Genomic DNA, 6697 nt, shown 5'->3' with positions numbered 1-6697 from the left:
TCTGCATTCATATTTGTTTGAGCTGTTTTGACATTTTCCTCTACTTCTTATCTCAAGATTGCAGCTCTGCTGTGTGCTTGCACGCCCCGGGTCAGCTCACTCTCTGCTGTTTGCACGTTTGGAAAACAGACTGTTGAAATCCCCTTGTTAAACAGTACACAGTGCAAAGGCTGGCAAACAAAGACAGAATGTTTCCTTTTAATGTGGGGAGATTTTAAGAGCCTATAACATTCCAGATTAACCCAAATGTTATCCATATAACTTTATTAGTGGTTCAAAGGTGTTATCACTAAATATAACCAAGTAGAAAATGAGGTGGAACTAGGGACATCTCCCTCCGTGATTCCCAGAGAGGTTGGACTCATGTTTACTTTGTTAAAGCAAAAGCATCTCTCAGAGGGCACAGAAGTGGGTGTGCAGTTGTTCCCAGCTTCCACTATCAGCCATTCTGTGCCTAGGCACCAGCAGCTACCATTACCGGGGAAGACCCTTCTTCTTGGCACCAATTTTCTAGAGCAGGAATCCTGTAAATTCTTCTAGAAAGAGGCAGAGTCAAAGTCTTTGCACACCTTCCCTTCTCTTCAACTCAAAGAAACCCCAAGATCTTGGCTCAAGGGAGAATGGTTCAGGCTCCACCAACATTTCAATCCCACTTTGCCACTAAAGACAAAATGAAAAAAAAAACAAAAAAAAACAAAACAGTGTTGGATATCCCATGCCTATCCCAGCACTTGGGAGCCTGAGGCCAGAGGATCAGTACTTCAAGATCAGCTTGGATTACACAGCAAATCTCTATCTCAACTAAAATGAAGTAAAGCAAAAAACCAAACAAAAACGGACATTTGAATCCAGCTCACCTCTGCACATTGCACACAGTCAAGCAAGGAATCCCAGACTCACAAAGGCTGGATGATGGCAGAGATGCTGAGGGCGACCCTGATTCCATCATCCCGTGTCTTTTTCCATACATCCCTTCTCATATAATCCTTATGAATAACAGCCTTGTGGGTGCTAGAGGTTTAAGGCTTAAAATGACAGGAGAGATTCATTTGTATTAAAAAGAGAAAAGAAAGAAAATGGGGCTTCAGAGAGAGACATACTTAAGATTTATTTTCCTAGTAGCTTCAGACGTGTGTCTTATTTTAGAACTGAGAGGTGGTCACCCATATAGCAGATAGAGCATACATCTGGTGTCGGAAAGACCTGAGTTGGAGGATCCAGAATTTAAGGTCACCCTCCACCACATAGCAAGTTAGAAGCCCAGTTTAGAAAAGTGGGTGGCTTTGCTAGGGAGATGGCCCGACAGATAAAATGTTGATTGCTCAAGAATTGAAGACCAGAACTGGAATTCTCAGAACCTACATGAGTGAGTGTGTGCGTGTGAGTGCACGTGTGTGTGTGTGTGTGTGTGTGTGTGTAATTACGATATTCACAAGGCAAGATGGGGTGTATAGAGACAAGGGAAGAGTATAAGAGAACTTCCTGGAATCTGCCAAGCCAACTAGCTCAGCTTATCCAAAGGTACGTAAAGGACCCTGCCTCAGAGTGGAAGCTCAGGGTGGACGCGTGACTTGTTCTCCTACAGCCACATGTATGCCATAGCTGTCTAGCTTTATACTCTCTCCCTCCCTCCCACCCCAACAAAGAAAGGACATTAGTTTAGTATTGAAGATTCTTTCTAATAAGTACAAAAAATCTAAAAAATAAACCACTGGTAACAGCAGTGTAGTAACCAACTCCAGCAGGGTACATTCGTGGATATTGAAGGAAGAGAAAGGGTGTAGTATGCCAGTTGTCATAGTAACGAGTGACTATGACCATAACAGGACTAAGCGACATCACCACCTCCTAGTATGATGGGATGGACTGCTCAGGGTCACCTGTGTAGCATTTGTTCAAGAGTATCTCAATGGAACATGATTTTAAAAAAACAATTAGATAAATTTAGGTACTAAATTTCTGAACTCGTCAGCATTGCTTGAATAGTTAAGTCATGAAAAAGAAGAAGGATGCTGGGACAGTCCGGAGGTTTCAAAGTTTCAAGTTAAACATGGACTGTGCCGGCTCAGCAAGTTCTGAGGGCGAGGACGGACTGAGGTGCCGGACACAGGGCTCCTGGGCCTGCTTCAGCAGCCAGCTAAAGCCTGGTTTCTAGGCAACACGGAGCCTGCGCGCCAGGGTACATTGTGGAGGGACACCTCCCACTTAGAAGTGCCCTTTCGTAGATTGTTTATTTCCAAGAAAACCATTTCTCAACTCATTTAAGCATTTCCAGTGTTCAACACAGCTTGTTTCTTCTGCTTTTACTGGTTGTTTAGTTTCAACTCTGACTTAAACTTTCTTTCCCCATAATGACCCAGGGGTGACGGAGGGCAAAGTTCAATGTTTATTATCCCTAACTAGGAACTGTCAAACTCAGTTTTAAACCCTCCAATATGCAAGATATTTGGACCTACTTAAAGATAGTTGCACCGACCTATATTTAACCTGATTCCAACTGTATTTGCTTTTGGTGTCTTTCCCTCACGCGCGTTTTGAAATCACTTGGAATCTATCAGCCTTTCCCTGGTTTTCCCGGGCAAGACAACTACTGTCACCAGCAAGCTGGCGCAGCCCGTCGTCTGTGTCAGCCCAGCCTTCTCAGTCCAGGGGGAAAAGCTGTGACTTGTGCCTTGTCCCTAACAGGAGCCTCCCACAGGCCACTGTGGGCACTGTCCTCCGCAAAGGCCACCCCAGGGACAGGGATGTGACAGACTGACGCTCTGGCCACCAGGAAGGGGCAGGGAGAAACACTAAGGGTGTCTGAGGAGAGAGGGGTTGGGGAAGACAGCAGGGACAGCAGCGAGTCAAGCTGGAACCAAGAGAAGACTCCATAAACGGCTTTCTGTGGCGATCACAAATCTAAAGTCTGCACCTGGGAGAGTTGGACTAGGAACATAGGAGCCATGAAAGCGGCAAGCTGCTTGTGCGCAGGTCACAAAACGTTTAAAAAGTGAAGGAAAGTGAAAGAAATGGAGAAAAGAGATAAAAATGAGCAAATCAAAGTTTCCAGGTGCCCAGAAAATTCTCATATTGTTTGTTTTAAAGATTGCTTTAAGGGAGAAAGTTTGAAAGCTTTGATTTATATATGTATGCATGTACATACTTAAGTATGTGTGTATGTGTGTATTAGGTATATATGTATCTCACTATGCAGTCCTGGCTGGTCTGGAACTTGATGCATAGACCAGGCTACCCTTGAGCTTGCCTCTGCCTCCCAAGTTCTAGGATTACCCCTATGTACCACCACCTTGGCCTTAGTCTTTTTAATTAGGAAACGTACCATCATTTAACTCCTTGTTTTGACATATTAAAAAAACCAAAAACCAAAACCAAATTTTCCTTTGTTCACTTTGTGATCCGGGGTTGCAGTGCTTTGCTGACCTTCTGAGGTGTGTGGTATCAGTCCCGCTCTGAGTTCTGCTTCCTGGACTCTGGAGACTGAAGCTTTCATTCTTCTCCACTAGACTAGCATATAGGAGTTCCTCTGTCTCTCCTCCCTCCCTCCCCCCTCTCTCTCCCTCCTGCCCCTCCCCAGTTGTGTGTGTACATCTGAACATTTTAGCAAGAACACAGAACTGTATTCAGTCTAAGCACACGAGAGGATATGGTGATGAAGCCAACACACCAAAGAGATGTCAGACATCAGACCATGACTTTACTCCCACATTTTAAAAAGAACTGAACAAAAACACTTATTAAGATTTCTCCCCACCATTCTCTTAAATTAAACTAAAGAAGAGAGCTAAAATCAAAGTTTTGTTTTTATACACAAATATAAAAATGTATGGCCAGGTAGCTGGCTCATTAAAAAAAAACATTGCTGCTCATGCCTGACATCCTGAGTTATCCCCAAAATCCAAGTGAAGGTATAAAGAGAGAGCAAATTCCACAGAGTGGTCCTCTTACCTCTCCATGGGCACCACGGTTTGCACACCCCGGTTATAATACATTCAATCTCAGTTAAAGTGTGTATGTGTGCATGTGAGTGTGTGCACATGTGTGTGTGCATGCATGTAGGCGTGTTTACCTGTGTATGTCTGTGTGTATACATGTATATACCTGTGTGTTTGAGAGTGTGTGTAGGTGTGTTTACCTGTGTATGTGTGTATACATGTATTTGTCTGTGTGTGTATGTGTGAGAATGTGTGTAGATGTGTTTGCCTGTGTGTGCATGTGTGTATAGGGGTGTTTGCCTGTGTGTGTACATGTGTGTAGGTGTGTTTGCCTGTGTGTGTATGTGTCTGTAGGTGTGTTTGCCTGTGTGTGTGTGTGTGTAATTTTTAACTTTCATTTAGAGTATAAATGATGAACATGGACTTGAACAACTGATGTGTGGAAGTTTCCAGAATACAAAACAAAACAAAACACCTCTTGGTGGAACAAGAAAGGAAGAATGACTTTTCATAAGTTCCAACCTTTCCTAACCTCATTAAATGTGGAGATAGGGCTTGACAGTTTCTGAGATGCTTCGTCTCTGAATTTTTATGACTTAGATCCCCAAAGAGCAGACACACGTGTCTGAGCAGACTACATGGCCCTAAGAAACCTTCATTCCTTGTGCTGTGGTCTGGAAAGTTGAGATCAAGTCACAGAGTTCCTCGATATACAAGCCAAAGGCAGCAAGATCTGAGAGCACTGGGTTTGGACTAGGCGGATCCTTGCTTGAGACATTTCGCCCAGTGTTACTAGAAAGAAGCTTCCCTTTGAACCTGGGGGAACAATGGCCGCTAGGGTAGTTAGCGGCTACCAGTTAACACTTAGCAGCTTCAGCGTTAACCTCAGTCATGATGTTTGAGCCATCAGCTAATGGTTGTCTGTGCTATAAAAAATCAAAACATGTGAGCAGACAGCAGACAAAGAGTCACTACTCTTTTTCATCTTATTTAAAAAATTTTTTTCTTTTATTTTTATTTTGTGTGTATTGAAGGTTCCACTGCATGTTCATCTGTGTACCCTGTGTGTGCAGTGCCCACAGAGTCCAGAAGAGGGCATCAGATCCCCAGGAAGGACTGGAACTAGAGATGGTTGTGAGGTACCATGTTGGGAAAGAAGAGGCATGTTTTCCCCAGCTTCTTGAGAAGAGCTCAAAGGCAATTGACTGGCAAAGACTGCGTAAAGCAAACCTCTAGATTATGATCTTTTATTCGTTAGTTTTGTTATTTAACAATCTCATACATGTATGTAATGTATTTTAATTAATAGCTCTCACAGCTGGCCTTATTTCTCTCCCACCCCCAGCACCCTACCACACAACATGCAAAACCCTACCAGTCCCTTTCCTGGATTCGTGACTTTTGCTTGGGTTTGGTGACCTATTTGGTTAACCATCTTTGTGACTGTGGATTAGAGGTGTCAATGGGGTCTGACAGAGTCGTGGATGGGTACATGGATGAAGGTAATGATTGCTCCCTGATTCTATTAGGAGCAAATAATTCGGCAATGAGAAGGAGAACCCCTGAGCCCTCCTCCATCCGTGCCTGACACATGTGCTGACTGAGTATAACCATGGGCAGCTGCTGAGAGTTCGTGGTTGCCATGGCTATGGCTGCTGAGAGTTCACAGTTGCCATGGCTATGGCTGCTGTGAGTTCATGGTTGCCATGGCTATGGCTGCTGTGAGTTCATGGTTGCCATGGCTATGGCTGATGTGAGTTCGTGGTTGCCATGGCTTTGGCTGCTGAGAGTTCATGGTTGCCATGGCTATGGCTGCTGAGAGTTTGTGGTTGCCATGGCTATAGCTACTGAGAGTTTGTGGTTGCCATGGCTATGGCTGCTGAAAGTTCGTGGTTGCCATGGCTATGGCTGCTGAGAGTTCACGGTTGCCATGGCTATGGCTGATGTGAGTTTGTGGTTGCCATGGCTGTGTCTTGCTCAAAGGCTGGGATTTTTGCAGACACTCTCCCTATTTTCCAGCTTTTCCATTCTGACTCCTCTTCTTCAAGGTGCTCTGAGCCTCAGAGGAGACAGTATAAATGTCTATTGGGCCTATAGAAATCTGTGACCAATCAGGAAACAAAATACTTTCTCTGTGCTTTCCAAGTAATGCTAAACGTACCAGAAGCTTTGGGCTTCTGCTTCCACACAGGTGGGGAACCCAGGTGAGGTAACGGTGTCACAAACAGTCCCATCCTCTCACCCAGAGTCTCTGCACAAAGCTCTCGCAACACATGCCCAGTGCTCTTCCTACTATTTGGGGGACTCTGTTACTCTTCTTGTTGTGACCAAATACCTGACAGGAAGAAAACTTGAAGGAGGATAGGACTGTTTGGGCTCACAGTTCAGGGTGACACAGTCCACTAAGGGAGGGAGGCATGATGGCAGTAGCGAAGGCAGCTGGTCACAGGGCACCAGCACTCAGGAAGCATAGGGGGAACAGAGAGTGGACACAGAGAGGGAACAGCCTATAAAATCTCAAGACCTGCCCCCAGTGACTCCCTTCCTCCAGTGAGGCTCCACATCCTAAAGGTTGAGAGCCTATTCCAAGTATTCTGAGTCACCAGCTGGGGACCAAGCATTTGGACATACGAGCCTGTGGGATACATTTCATACTATGACATGGTTTTATCACACCTGATTTGTCTTCAAATTCTTGGATTATGTGTTTATTGTGCATCCTCCCCCACTAGAGGAAAGCCCCGTGAATGCAAGGCCTTTGC

Source organism: Arvicola amphibius, chromosome 11, assembly GCF_903992535.2.
Source record: "Arvicola amphibius chromosome 11, mArvAmp1.2, whole genome shotgun sequence".
Lineage (NCBI taxonomy): Eukaryota > Metazoa > Chordata > Mammalia > Rodentia > Cricetidae > Arvicola > Arvicola amphibius.
This window is presented reverse-complemented; position numbering follows the sequence as displayed.